This window comes from Macrotis lagotis, chromosome 1 (assembly GCF_037893015.1).
Source record: "Macrotis lagotis isolate mMagLag1 chromosome 1, bilby.v1.9.chrom.fasta, whole genome shotgun sequence".
NCBI classification, from domain to species: domain Eukaryota; kingdom Metazoa; phylum Chordata; class Mammalia; order Peramelemorphia; family Peramelidae; genus Macrotis; species Macrotis lagotis.
Genome location: NC_133658.1, coordinates 121,328,513 through 121,343,756, shown reverse-complemented (window position 1 = coordinate 121,343,756; position 15,244 = coordinate 121,328,513). Strand labels below are relative to the sequence as shown.

At 38.8% G+C, this 15,244-nt stretch overlaps 1 protein-coding gene across 2 annotated transcripts in view; it reads left to right on the top strand.

The window, feature by feature from the left end:
• The first annotated feature begins 2,196 nt into the window (after positions 1–2,196).
• The window catches only part of PELI1 (pellino E3 ubiquitin protein ligase 1), a 75,448-nt gene continuing 62,400 nt past the window's right edge, over positions 2,197–15,244 (top strand). Inside the window, exon 1 of one of the 2 annotated variants that reach the window (XM_074207203.1) lies at positions 2,197–2,359. The gene's annotated coding sequence lies outside the window, so the exon portion shown is untranslated. Of the gene's footprint in view, positions 2,360–3,334; positions 4,786–15,244 lie in introns of those variants that run through there. The other variant, XM_074207215.1, reaches the window with a different exon arrangement.

Genomic DNA, 15,244 nt, shown 5'->3' with positions numbered 1-15,244 from the left:
AAAAAGGTGCTTCTTCCCTTCCCTGCTTATGTGCCAAGCAAATGCTGAGCTTTGGGGGATACTAAAAAGACAAAAAATACCCTAACCCCTGATCTAAAGGACTCAGTGCAAATAATTAGGTATGAACTAGATATAGCTAGATATGTATATCTATATATCTATATATATATAATATATAGATACGTATATATATATGTGTGTACACATATATCATATGCATATATATGAATATTTATACAAATATACATACATATCCATATATATGGGAGGGAGAGAGGGAGAGGGGGAAGAGAGAGAGAAAGAGAGAGAGAGAGAGAGAGAGAGAGAGAGAGAGAGAAATAAGGAAACTAAACAAAGGTTAAGTGACTTGCCCAGGGTCACACAGCTAATATCTGAGGTCAAATTTATATAAATATATGTATATTTACATATATCTGTTCGTGTATACATATAAACATACACATTTATGTACATATATGTTATATTTATGTTTACATGTAAATACTGGCTGGTATTTTATAAGTGAAGAAGTGGTAAATCAGATCGCTGGCTTCTGTACAACCCCTTGATAAACTTTGATTCTGGCAACAAATGAAGGCTGCACCAAATGAAGGCTGCACCAAATCTAAGAGCATTGTTTCCCTTTCATATATACTGAAGATAATCAACAAAGAAAAATCACTAATGTTAAAGGGAATCAGGAAAAGCAAACTATGCCCTTTGATTTACATGGGAAAAGGCAAACTATGCACTTAGATTTGGTGCAGCCTTCATTTGGTGCCAAAATCAAAGCTTGTCAAGGGGTTGTTCTGGAGTCAGTTGTCAGGCTTGTCACTTTATTCAGTCCAAAAGTATTAATCAACTAGTATTAATTACTCACAAAGTGCTAAACTCTGGAAATACCAAATAAAATAAAGTCCCTGCCCTCAAAGAGTTCCTATTCCAATGGGGTAGGTAACCTGCAATTACATGATGTACAAAAAAAGAAATATTTGAGAAAACTCATGAAAAATCTTAACAAATCTGGATTTGTTCATCAACTGACTGTCCAAATCTGATGCTAACAGTGATAATACTTGTGATACTCTTTTTTTCACTGTTCTTAAAGAGGGGTGCAAAGAGGGTTGAGAAGCAATAAAATTGGGGCAGCTACATGGTGCAATGGATAGAGCACTGGCCCTGGAGTCAGGAGTACCTGAGTTTAAATCCAGCCTCAGACACTTGGTAATTACCTGTGTGACCTTGGGTAAGTTGCTTAACCCCATTGACTTGCAAAAAACTAAATACACACACACACACACACACACACACACACACATATAGTACTAGAAATGCTAGATATGGGGGCAGCTAGGTGGTGCAGTGGATAGAGCATCGGGCTTGGAATCAGGAGGAACTAAGTTCAAATCCGGCCTCAGACACTTCATAATTACCTAGCTGTGTGGCCTTGGGCAAGCCACTTAACCCCACTGCCTTGCAAAAGCCTACAAACAAAAAAGAAAAAGAGGAGCCATAAAATTATGGAGTGTGGGCTCCTGGCTGGTTGCGCTCTGGAAAGGTTGACCCCTGTCCTCCACCGCAAGCAGTGAGCAGAGAAATCAGTGTTTAGGATTCAGGGGATGGGAAGGGGGGAGAGAAATTTGTGGGATGGGACGAGGCAGTTCAGAACCAGAGAGACAAGGGTAGGAGCCCCTGGAAGGCGGCTTCGCTGAGAGATTATTCGTGGGGGGGGGGGGGGGCACAGGGATGGAGGATACACCCCAACAGGGCAAAAAAGAGGTTCCGGGTGGAGTCCCCAAACTCCTCAGAAAAAAAAATAGAATGGAAAAACAAAACAAAACAAGAGGGGCCTTGTCTCCATCAACAAGGCTAGATTAGAACATCCTCTCTCCGCTAGAGTGTCTGTGGCCATGGAAACGGGAGGGGCTGGCCCGGGCCCGGCGAGCATGCGCGGCAGCACCCGGCGGCGCGGGTTGTGTGAGGTGAAGCTCTCCCGGGCCCCCCGCCCTGAGAGAACTACAAGTCCCGGGAGGCGCCTGGGCTGCGGCGCGGCCGCCCGTCGCCCCGCCCCGGCCCGGCCCTCGCCTCCTCCCTCCCCGCCGCCGTGTGTCACTGACCCAGAGCAGGGTGAGGCGGAGGGGGAGCGAGGGGGCGCCGCGCGCTGCTGCTGGGGTCCGCGCCGCCTGCGCTCTGTTCCCCCGCCGGGCTCGCCCCGCGCCCGGGCTCCGCAGCCTCCCCGCGGCTCGCCGCCCGCAGCCCCGCTCGCGCCGCCCGGCTCCTCGCTCCAGTTCCGGGCCAACTCGCCGGCCGGGCCCGGGCAGCCCGCGCTGTGTGCGGGAGGCGGCAGAGGGGCCGCCCGGTGAGTATCGCGGCGGCGGGGGGAGCCCGCGCGCTCCTCGGCGGAGACGGAGCGGCGGCCGGCCGGCCGGGCGGCGGGGGCTGTGCCGGGGGGCGGGGGCGGGGGGCGCGGTGGTGCTCAGAGCGGGGGGCGGTCGGAGGCGGCGACCCCAACCCCCCCCCGAACCCCGGATCGGGAGCTCAGTTGCCTTCTCTCCATCCCGAGCCCCGGGAAGAAGGAGGAAGCGCCTTTGTCCTGGAGCCGCCGGCCCGGGCCCTCCCCCGCCCCCCGCGGGCCCTCCCCGCCCCCCCCAGCGCGGACCCGGGCCCGGCCGGGGGGAGGGGGCCGCCGCCGCCAACTCGGGGCGCGCTCCCCCGCCCCTCCCCGCCCCGGCCTTGCGCCTTCCTGCCGGCCGAGGGGGGAAGAGGGGAGACAAAGGGGCCCGGAGCCGGGGCCCCACCGGACAAGTTCGTTCTCTCTCTCCCCCCCTCTCTCCCCCTCTCTCTCTCCCCCTCTCTTCCCCTCCTCTCCCCCCTCTCTCTCTCCCCCTCTCTCTCCCCCCCTCTCCCCCCCTCTCTCCCCCTCTCTCCCTCTCTCCCCCTCTCTCCCTCTCTCCCCCTCTCTCCCCCTTTCTCCCCCTCTCTCCCCCTCTCTCTCCCCCATTCCTGCCTTCCCTTACATAACGCCGACGCGCAACTTAGTAATTTTTATTGTCGCCGCGATCACTGTCATTATCCCGGCGTGTCTCCGGGGCCTCCTTTCATCTCCCCACACTTCACAAACATTCATTAATGGAGCCTCCCGGCACCCCCGCGGGGGAAGTCCGCGCGCCCCTGCTCCGGGTGGGCGCGCCGAGGTCGGGGAGCCGCCGGGAACTTGGGGGCTGCCTGCCTGGAGACCTCCCGGCCCTGGGGGTGAAGGGACACCCAGCCGCCGCCTCACCTGTGGGCAGGAGACTCGGCCCTTGCCTCCCCCCCCCCCCCCCCCCCCCCCCATTCTTGGAGAAGTCTTGTTTTTGGTGAGCAACCTCATTCTTTGGATCTTTAAGCAGATTTTAATGACTCCTCAAATGAAAATGCACTTTTTAAGCCATTCAACAATAACATTTGTACATGTTATAAAAGCGTCTATTTTAAGCTCTCCTGGCTGAATACTTAAAAAGGCCAGCTACCTGGTCTTGTTCAAAGTCCTCCTCTGCAAAGAGTTATTTGGTTTCAGAGCAGTTGAACATTTGTTTCAAAAAGTAGCCAAAAAGCATTGTTCGAACTTCTAAAAAAATCCCAACTTTTAAAGGCGCTGTCTACTGTTCCAGTTTGTAATGCTCCTTTTTTATTTCTTTCAGATAAGACATCTTGTTTTCTTAGGATGACTAGATGTATATCGCCCCAGAACGTTATGTTCCTTTTGTACAAATACAGTTTTTCTTGTGTGTGTGTGTTTTTAATAGTTTGTATTCATCTGCACAGCTTGATCTTGTCCGGTGTCTTAAACTGGTCCGTGAATGCGTATGACTGTTTTTAATAGCCTGTTCATGAGTTCATTTTTATTTTGGTAGTTGAGCAAGTTGAAAGTTACCAGAAATGTCTTTAAATTTAATGCATTATCTCTGTGGCTTGTTTCCTGTTTCTTTGAATAATTATCACTATCACAAGAGCAGGTGCAAAGAAGTACTAAATAGTAAATTAAGGAAGAATGTTTGATGTTTGCATAGGTACTTCCAGTTGTAGGGTGCTGCTGTAAATTGTGGTCCTGTCTGTTGTCCCTCTGACCAAACTTATACATTGTGTCTAAAAGTAAAAGTGAGTCATTGGGAACTGTACAAAGAGAGGATTATCAAAATAACAAACTGCATCCCTTTCCCTGCTCCAGTTAGATCTTGGATTAAAAACAAACAAAACAGGACTTTGAGTGTGGGAAGAAAGTAGCATTTGTGAATCTTGAGCTGAAGAATGTATAATGTGTCTTCTAAGAAATTTACTCCTTTTTAAAAGAATTAAATGTGCCACTCAGATATATTTAGGGGCAATAGAATTAATGTAAAATGGCAAATTGTCTTGATGCTAACATTTATTTTGATTTGAGATAGAAGTGGATTGTGCCAATAGAAACACATTTATTTTAGTCCCTCCCCTTCCTTAACATCATCAGTTATGTGGTCATACTGTTGGTTGACATTTACATAGCTCAGTGGCAGATTAGCAAATGAGATTTCTCATGGATCCTTTGTCCACTTTAAAGAAGCTACTTGAACATTCTCTTTACTCAGTCACTGGAGAATCAGAGAAGCATTGACTGGGGAGTCTATCTTTGCATATTCACCAGCTTCTCTATTTAAACCAACCTCTGAATTCATACCTACACTGACAAAAAGATGTCTAAAGGAATGATGGGATAATACATGTGGAAGAACTGAGTCAGTCACTATTAAATACTACCAAATCTCTTTTGTGAGTATATTTGTACTTCCATTCAGCTTGTCAGAAATGTGTATATATGCCGACTGTATACTGACATTTGAATATCATCCTAGATTGTTATTGTTAGATTGTTTAAGTGATGAGCCAGTTGTATTCTTTGAACAATCATTTCCTAGTGGACATCAAATTTTGATAGCTGGTAAAATAGTCAAAGCCTAAAGGTAAAGTTCTTAACGTAGTCACACAGATAACTGCTGAAGCATAGTACTGCTGTGTGTGTGTGTGTGTGTGTGTGTGTGTGTGTGTGTGTAGTTTCATTCAGAAGACCTGAATTCAGGTTCTACCTGAGAATTTATTAATAAACCATATGAAACTAGATGTCACTTAACCTATCAAATGAAAATACATCACAGTTGTTAGAAAGAAAGGACCTTTGTAAACTTTCCAAATGTGAGCTTCCATTAAATTGTTCTCTTTTGGGGGCAGCTAGGTGGCCCAGTGGATAGAGCACTGGCCCTGGAGTCTGGTGTACCTGAGTTCAAATCCAGACTCAGACACTTAATAATTACCTAGCTGTGTGGCCTTGGGCAAGCCACTTAACCCCATAGCCTTGCAAAAATATTAAAAAAAATAAATTGTTCTCTTTTTACATTTTTTATTATAAAATTTTCAAAAAATCATTTTGGAATATGAAAGAAGAAAATAGGATTTTTTTGAAGGTTTCTTTTGAGAAATGATTCCCAAAGTGGTAGTTAATTAATATTTTTTTAATTGTTCTGGAAAAGCAATAGCAAAAAAAAGTTTGAGGCCAGTCTGAGGAAAAGAAAAAGGGAAAATAATATTATTATTGCTGGTAGAAAATTGTAATTTTTGAATTCTCAAAATAATAAAGATTTTGCTAAATTGTTTGTTTTAGGCAAATGCCTTTTTTAAAATCTCCAAACTATTTGGGACTGAATAAAGTTGATAGCATTCTGAACTAAGACCCACAAAGTAATTTCTGCAGAACGCTTTTATTAGCCACATTGGTTGAGATTACATACATGATTTTAAATCCTTTAACATTTTATATTTTTCTGCTGCTGCAGAGCTAGCAAAAAACAATTTTCAGGCCACCTCTAATTGTATCACATTTCAAAGCTAAATATAAATAATACTTTTTAGGAGTGAGACTTGTGGTGTTTTGTTTTTCTCAAGTTTGAACTTTAGGGCAAAATATTCCCTAAACTGATTTTATATTAGGTCTCTAGAAGAAATAAGGGTCATTGACATGGATGTGATTTCAGGACTTGACATGAACTTTTTTTTAGTATATAGGTCAGGACACATCACTTCTTTTGAGTATTATACTATTTTTTCTGGCACAGTAGTATATAGTATGTAAAAGTACTTGGATATTTGTTATTTGATTAATTTGTAGGCAAGGAAATATTTCATGGTGCTAAAAGGTTTAATAAAACCTGGAGTCTGAAAGATCTAGATTCACATCCAGGCTCTCATATTTATCAGCTGTTTGACAAGTTGCTTCAAACTGTTTCCTTCTCTGTAAAAACAGAATAGTGATACAGTTAAACCTCCCTCCCTCACAGGTTCTTGAGGCTCAAATGAGATATAATGCATCTGAAGCACTGCAAACTTCAAAGCACTATATGAAGGTTGGCTGTTGTTGCTACTAATTCAAGAAATGTGAACATTTACAATGAAATTATTGATGATTGTTAGTAGCAAGTAATCTACAACTTTTGAATATTTGATTGAAGTCTTTTATTTAACATAACTACTATGTATTTATCTACAGAATTAAGCTAAGAAGACTAATATATGGTGGCATTAATTGAAATGAATTTTAAATTCCTAGAATTGAAAGAATCTGATTATTTTTCCACATACCATGATGTTTGCCTGCTATCATCAGTACTGGACTAATAATAATAAATAATAAAATAATAAAACAACCATGTCTACATAGAAGTTCTAATAGTCCAAGACCACAATGAATCATTTTTAGAAGGAAAACTGATTGTTGTCTATAATTGGGGAAGAAACTATGACATCAACATCATCCAGCTAAGCTAAACAGTTGGAATGTGATTTTTTAAAAAAATTTAAAAATTCAACACATACAGCCTCAATGAAAGATAATTGACTTTCCTTTTCAATGAATTTGTAGCAGATTTTTCTTTTGTAATATATCTCCTAAGAGAAGTTGCTAATTCTAAAAATGTCACTTCCCCAGTTTCCCATTATCCACTGATACTTTTTGTTATTTACTTGCTTATGACTTTACTCCCTGAACTACTAGGGTATGGAATGCTTAGCTACTATTGGTAATACAAATAGTTGGTATACTATTTGGTTTGATCACAGCTAAATTTCAGTGACTAAAGAAGCCAAATTTTTGTTAGCAGAAGGAATGCTACTTGTAAAGCTTTTTTTTTTAGAACAAACAAAATGTACAAATGAACATTGCTCTTGAGAGACTATAAGCTGCTCCCAAAAAATGTTTCTGTTACTAAAAATGTGTTTAGGGATTCTCTCTTTTTAAAGTGCTTCTAGAGCCTGCTTGGAAATCATAGAAAAAATGCTAGTTATATTGCTCCTTAGTGTTTTTAACTAAAACTGGTAACAGTAGCAAAATCACCTATCATCAGACATGACTCTGGAAAAATCTTTAGCTGTTTTCAGAAATCAAATTTAATGTCAAAGAAGGAAGATAAGCTTAAAAGGCCTTTCCAGAAGAGAAATTCCAAAACTATTTCAGAGAGGCAGCATTGTTGGAATAATGGTATAGCCTTCCAGAGTAATAGTCTTGAAGATTACAATATTCTTTTGGATATGTGACAGTGATATAATTCTTTTTTTTGTTTTGTTTTATTTTGTTTTACTTTAGGTTTTTGCAAGGCAAATGGGGTTAAGTGGCCTGCCCAAGGCCTCACAGCTAGGTAATTATTAAGTGTCTGAGACCGGATTTGAACCCAGGTACTCCTGACTCCAGGGCCGGTGCTTTATCCACTGCGCCACCTAGCCGCCCCGATATAATTCTTTGAAATGCTATTCTGTAGTTAGTCTATAAAAATTCAAGTGTGCAAAGCAAAGGTACTTTAGATAGATTTATCATGTCATGGCTTCAGAATCTAAGGAAAAGAAGAATTATTTACTAATATTAGTTCAAGTGAACCTATTCCAAAAGTTTGGAAACATTATGCCAGCTCATGCATGTGCTGACATTTTTTATGTTTCTGTATTTTGCAAACAAATTGGTTCACTTAAAGAATTTACAACTTTTATTACTCAGGTTCCTATATTTTTTTTTTTGCCCAAGGTCGCACAGCTAGTTAATTATTAAGTGTCTGAGGTGGAATTTGAACTCAGGTTCTCCTGACTCCAGGGCTGTGCTCTATTCCACTGCACCACCTAGCTGCCCCTCTGTATGTTTTTTTTAAGCTTTTTACAAGGCAAATAGGGTTAAGTGGCTTGCCCAAGACCACACAGCTAAGAAATTATTAAGTGTCTGAGGCTGGATTTGAACTCTGGTATTTCAGGGCCAGTGCTCTATCCACTGTGCTACCTAGCCATCCCTGTATGTTTTTTAAAGTATCTTTTTTTTCTGCTCTAAAAAAATTGAGCTTATTAGTTATACTGTGTTACTTTGCTATTATTCAAAAAAGCCGGTCTTTATCTTTTTATGTATTATAAGTACACACACACACACACACACACACACATGAATAAAAGGTGATTTACAAAATAATATGCCTGATAGTTTGTGAAAATCCCTCTGATATTCTACAATAGTACTTCATTTTGGTAGGGAAATGATCATGGATTTTAAAAAACAAAGACTGGAGAATGGAAGTGCTTGTAAGGTCCTACCCTGCTGACAGCCTTTCAGGTACCAAGGTAATAATGATGGATTTTATGTTTGTTGTTGGAGGACCAGCACAGTTGAGTTTGGAGAAGTGCATTACCAAACACTGGTCACTAAGTACTAATTTTATTTTCTATTTTTTGGTAACCACAGCTTTATAATAAAATCTAAATAGTATAGAATGAAGAATCAAATTATAACGAGAAATCAGTTTCCAAATTAGGTCAACATTTAGTTGTTTTTTTTTTCTTGCAAGGCAATGGGGTTAAGTGGCTTGCCCAAGGCCACACAGCTAGGTCATTATTAAGTGTCTGAGGCTGGATTTGAACTCAGGTACTCCTGACTCCAGGGCTGGTGCTCTATCCACTGCACCACCTAGCCTCCCCTTAGGTCAACATTTAAAACAGCTTCTACATTAATCTTTTTCAATAATAGTAAGATTTTGCTTATTGTTAAATTTGCCTGCTGCCTTAATCTCACCTTCTAGCTGTGGAGCCCTGGGCAAGTCAGTCAACCTCCTTCAGTTTCTATTTCTTCACCTGTAAAATGAGGATAATAATAATCTCTACCTTGAAGGTTTGTTGTGAGAATCAAATGAGATGATATATGTAAAATGCTTTGCAAAAAACTATATAAATGTTATTTAATTTATGAATAGTAGACTGAATTACTTAATGTCCTTTGAACACTAGCCCAGGTTAGCATGAAAGACTGGACTTGTGTTCAATTCCTGGCTTTCCTGTTAGCTCTGAGAATTTAAACAAGCCAGAAAATGTATGTTTTATTCTTCTATAAAATAATTTTAAAAAGAGTAAAAGCTTCTCCCAGCAGGCTTTGAAGTCCTTCAGGGTAGTAATGGTGACAATACTATATAGTGGCTCATTTTTAGAGAAGATTTAGTGTCCTATAAGATAGCAAGCTCTAGACAGATCTCTTGTTAATAACTTGGATTTCCTGAAGTTATGTGACCAAGTACTCTCTTTATTGCATATACTGAAGAAAGAGATGCTTTGCAAAAAAATAACAATATAATAAAAAACTTAAATTTGCATATTTTGTGTACTTAAGTATATTGATCACCATAAAGCCTATTTGGGCATCATCAGTGTTTAGCTGATAAAAAAAATCTATTTCAGTTGTTGGAGCTTTCTGGAATTAATGCCAAATTCCAAGTGATTCTCTACAATCTGTCCATTAAACTCAATGCATAATTTCATACCTTCTCCGTCTTTAGGTCATTTCTTATAGTTTATGTTCTCCTTCCTGTTGTCACCTTAACCATTACCTTTTCCCACTGTGTTCCATCTGTCACCTCTCCTGTGTTTAATGGACATAGAAGCAGAGCTTTTCACTTCATGCTACATTCTGATTCAGTAAAGTGACAGCACTTTTAGAATTCTCCTCCCTTATTTAGGAGATTCTAAAACCATTAATCTTCAGTTTAATAGTTGACTATAGCACCAGAATTTCCTTTTTTTTTCCTGCTTATCTTTCCTTCTTCCTCTTGCTGTTCCTTTGATCTTTTCTTGTTTTTGTTTTTTTTTTGCAAGAATTGTTCCCTTTATCAACTGGGTAACTGGAAGATATGTATTTGGGATATATAATTTATTTTTTGTTAATTTACTAATTTGAGAAATAGTCATATGTTTTGAAGTTAGCTGATGATACTCTAATCTTGCTTCTTAGTGAAATTATACATAAATAAACTAGCTAAGACAAAAATACTTTTGAATTAGCTGCTTAGTTGAATTTCAAAGCTGGTTGTCATTTTTTCCTCTTTGTGTTTGTCACTTTTCCTGCATTATGTTAGACTAATACTATCATCTTAAATAATAGTCTGATCATAGAACAAGCTGCATTTGTCTGAACTGTTATGTATCTATCTGTTTAGGGGCAAGAAGATAAAAATATCTGTATTATAGTGAAATTTAACAGATGTTCCTAACCTTGCCTACTATGGGAGTGAATTATGAAATGGTTAGCATTGGTTCTTTGCCAGCCAGTGGGTGCTCAGTCTAGTGCCTCTTATGCCAGTTGATTTCAAACTTAATTGTGTCTCTAAAAGATCACCTTGATTATGTTCATTAGCACTACACTGGGTGAAGAGAAACAATTGGAGGTGCTTTGTTTGTTCTTCAAAACCCAAGTGCTATATTTCTGGCTTTTGGCAGACAATATTCCTAAGTACTTTGTGTTCCTCTGGGTTTATGCCAGATTAAATGTACTGCGTGTACTGGAAACACCAAAAGCAGACTTTAATTTTAGACTACAGCTAACAATATCGATTTTTCTTCGATTTGTTCCTTCCTACTGATCCTTTTAATTTACTATCAAAAGAAGACTGGTCTCTTGTGTTAACAAAACTAGCTCACCAGAGCTTTGCATGAGAACCTGTTGAATTTATGGTTTTTGTAATGTAATACCTTAGTTTCAAAGTTAGAAATCTTAGTCTTAGAGGTTGAACTATCCCTCTAGTCTGAAACCCTTTTTACTTAATAGTGCATTATTTTCATTTTCATTAAAGGGAGGGTACATCAATTCCCAAGCTAATGCTTACCATTTTTTTTAATCACCTGTCCAAAAGCAGCTTTGATGAATCTTGAGATTGGCTCACCCAGCTGATCAGCATAGACCAGTTCTGTCACCTTATTGACTTGAGAAGTCTTTTGGCCTATAATTGGTTCTTTTTCAGCAATGGAGAAATTATAGGTTTAATAAGATGCTTATTTAGTTTTATCTCTATTTTAGAAATAGTATATGTGAAATAATTTTTATCTATTTCAGTTTTTTGAGTGCTCTTTTTAAAGCATTTACCAAGATTTATCACTAAAGAATTTATAAAATTATTTTGCAAAAAAGCATTTGCTGGGTTTCAAAAGTGAGTAGGCTGTTAGTGATTCAGTTTGCTCCCTCTGATTTCCCACCCACTTCTTAAATTGAAATCACCTCCTTCTTAACATCTAGTAGCCCTGAGTCATAGCCTCCACATCTTTGGCAGAATTTCTAAAGAAGGATTGTCAAATGGAAAAGCTTGCATTGAAGTGAAATTTTCAGAAAACAAGCTGAATCATAGATGATTGATCATAGTGTTATAAAGTAGAGGTTATGGACTCACTAGTATCTTTGAAAAGTCTTGCAGGTATATTTTTACCATAAGATTTGTAAATATGGAGAAGTTTTCTATTAACTTGTGTTTTTTTTTTTGGTTTGTTTTTAATAGTGTCCGTCTTTAAGTGAAGTGTATTTTACGGTTCTTTATTGAGTAAGCTCACCAAATGCAGTTACTCTCTCTTGAGTCCTCAGTTTCTCTTATTGTTGAGCCCACAGTTTTAGAAGTTAAATTCAAGAAAGGAAACAAACCTTTATTAAGTGCCTTCTCTGTGCCATTCATAGATTAGGTCATTTGATCCTCACTACAGCCCAGGTAGATAGACCAGTTATTATATTGTTATTATTTCCATTTTACCACTGAGGAAAACTGAAGCAGAGGTTTAAGTGATCTGTCCAAGTATCCTTAGATAGAATTTGAACTCAGATCTTCCTGACTCCAAATCCAGTAATGTATTCACTATGCCACCTGATGGCCTTGGAATTAATCTGTTTTGACTTTGGAATAAGATGTTCAGATAAACAAGATTTTTTTTCATGTGACAGCATCACAAATAAATACAAGTTCATATACACCTGTAATTCATAATTGAATGCAAACCTACACCAATAGAGTCAATAATGAGTCCATATGATGCCACTTTGTTGGTAGGTAGCAAGGTAGTATAATAATAAATAATCCTAGATCTAATCCTAGCTTAGTATTCTCTACAGACAATTTTTTTCAACAAAACATGTAATTGGAGGAAACATCAACATTGATAATGAGTAACATAAGGTTTTACAGAGTGCTTTAAATATAGTTTCATTTGATCCTCATAATAGCTTTTTGAAGTAGGTAGGTACTTCAAAGTAGTTATTATTTCAATAGGAAATAGTTATCATTACTACCTCTCACATATAATCCTTCCCCTTTTTAAACAGATGAGGAAACTGTTAACTTTTAAATTCAGAGAGGTTTGATGATTTTGCCATGGTCTTTGCACAGTAGGTATCAAGCAGGATTTGAACTTAGATTGCCTTACTCCACTGATCTTTCCATACATTACCAAAAATAAGTAAATAAAATTCTTAATTGGAAGATTATAATAATTTCCTTATTAGCAAGTGAAAACGATTTGAACTTGTTTGTTAGAATTAAGCTTTAGCAGACCAAACTAAAGAATCTATGTTGTATTAGAAAAAGTGATGATCAACGTTTGATTGTAGAAAGGTAGTGTTCAGGTCTTGGCATCAGATAAAATCTAGATTCCTATCTTTACTCTTTGGATTGTGTGATATTAGGCAAGTCTTTTAACTTTTCTGAGCCTCAGTTTTCTCATGTATACAGTGGAGATAAGAAACAACCAACTGCTATTTAAAGGGCAAGCAGGCTAGTTGAAAGCAGCAAGGTATCCAGAGAGAGAGAGAGAGATGGGCAGTGTGCTCCAAGCAAATCATATAACATCATTACCATCTCAGCTACTACCTCCCCTCAGATACTGATGAAGAGAATCCAGTTCCATAGCCATCATGGAGAGGAGCAACCCCTTTGAGAAAGGGTCTTCCCCCTCTTCCTCCACAAATAACAGAGCAGATGAATCAGAATTGACAGCATAGTCTCAGACCACCAAGTCCTGTTTTCAGCTCACCACTGACCCCTTCCCACCCCATGCTCCATCTATCAGCCTGGGAAGCAGGCCTAGTGAAAATGCCACCTGGCAGGAATTTCTGCAGGTACTGTACTCCCTCTTCCTGAGGAATCATGATTACTGAGACTCGGAAAATAAAGTCTTTACTACCCAAGTCTTTGGTATGTGATGTGGTTCAGCATCGGAACCAGATAGGATTTTATCAGTGGAAATGACATTAAAGAAGCGACATCACCATCTGTTTTGTTGCAGTACCTTAACAACCAGGGCTCCTTTTCATGTGACTTGAAGCTGAAATTTCTCATCTGTATTGTCTTCTGCATCTTCTTCAAGACAGAGGTTGTTTTGGATTTCTGCATTTCCAATACTTAGTCCAGTGCTTTACTCCTAATAAAAGCTTTTTAGTTCATATAATAGTTTATACTATGTACCTCATCAAGTTGCTATGAAGGGAATGTGTTGAAAATGGTATGTATTCATCTATAAAATATTAACTAATAGTGCTTGTCCCTAGTGGTTTTCATCCCTTTAAATTTTAGGTCAAGCTCTTTAAAACTCCAAATGATGTTAGATCATTTGGATCTTAGTTTAGTGAAGCAAAAATAAGAATTAAAGAAATTGATTTTTAAAAATCCCAAGATATTAGTTTCCCAAATCAGTAACTAAATTCAATATGTAATTGTTATCTATAGTGTACTCGGGACAAGTTTTTCTTGTTCAGGTTTCATTTTCCTTCATTTAACTGAAAGAAAGTTACCTACCAGAGAAGATCTTTCTCAGATTAGTACCCCCAAACAGACAGTTATGGAGAAAGATGAAAAAGTTGTAAGATCCCATAACATAGTGCATTTTGTTAGTAGTGACCCTCTTTCTTTATTATTAACCTATACATTGGCATGGATAATAAAATTCAAACAGATGTGAATATTCTGTTACTTGTGAAAAATCCTTTCTCATGGCTATTATCTGAAATATCTTATTTTGTATTTCTTATAGTAGAAACCAATCATGTGAATCTAGATGAAATTGTAAAATGCAGCAAAAGTGGTGAGTTCCATGACTGCCAAGTCTTTATTGTAGGTGGTTTTATTTGGGGAGGTTGTGAATGTTTTTGACTAATTAAATAATGAAGTGTACTGGATCCTTGATATAATATGTTTTCTATAGCAAGGATGACTTCCTTAGACTTTATGGTAGGGGAAGAAAAAATTATTGGAAGCACTGTTATCAGAATGATCTTCTCTGAAGTATTTTCTCACATAACATCCCAATGCTATATTCTAGATAGAGAGCATTATAATGACATATAAAACCACTTACAATAAAGGCTTGACAGTCATGGAACTCACCACTTTTGCTGCATTTTACAATTTTTTCTATGTTCACCTGATTGATTACAACACTGCCAAATCCAAAATATATTAGTTGCATTTTTCTGAAACATATTTATCATGGTTTCCTTTGCTCCACTGACTTATTACAAAAGCAAACATAGTGCTTTGCATACAGTAATCTCAAATATGCATTTAAAAATATTACATGATAATAAAATATTTCTTGATTCCCTATTAGGTCTTTCAGATCTGAAAGATAATCTCGCCATATATACTACACCCCACCCCACTTTTTGGATGAGGAAACTGAGGCATAGAGGAAATATAATGGCTTTCTCAGGCATAATTCATGATTGTGTAATTTTAAAATTATGTCCAACAAAACAAGGCAGTTACTTCTATAAAAACTTAAAATATATTTCCCAAGGAAGAGAGAGCATACTGCAAAATTGTGCATTAACCAGTTGTAAATTGAATCTCATCTCATAACATTCCCAATAATAAATAAGGCAATCATTTGTCTACAAAGAAGAACTAAGATTATTTGT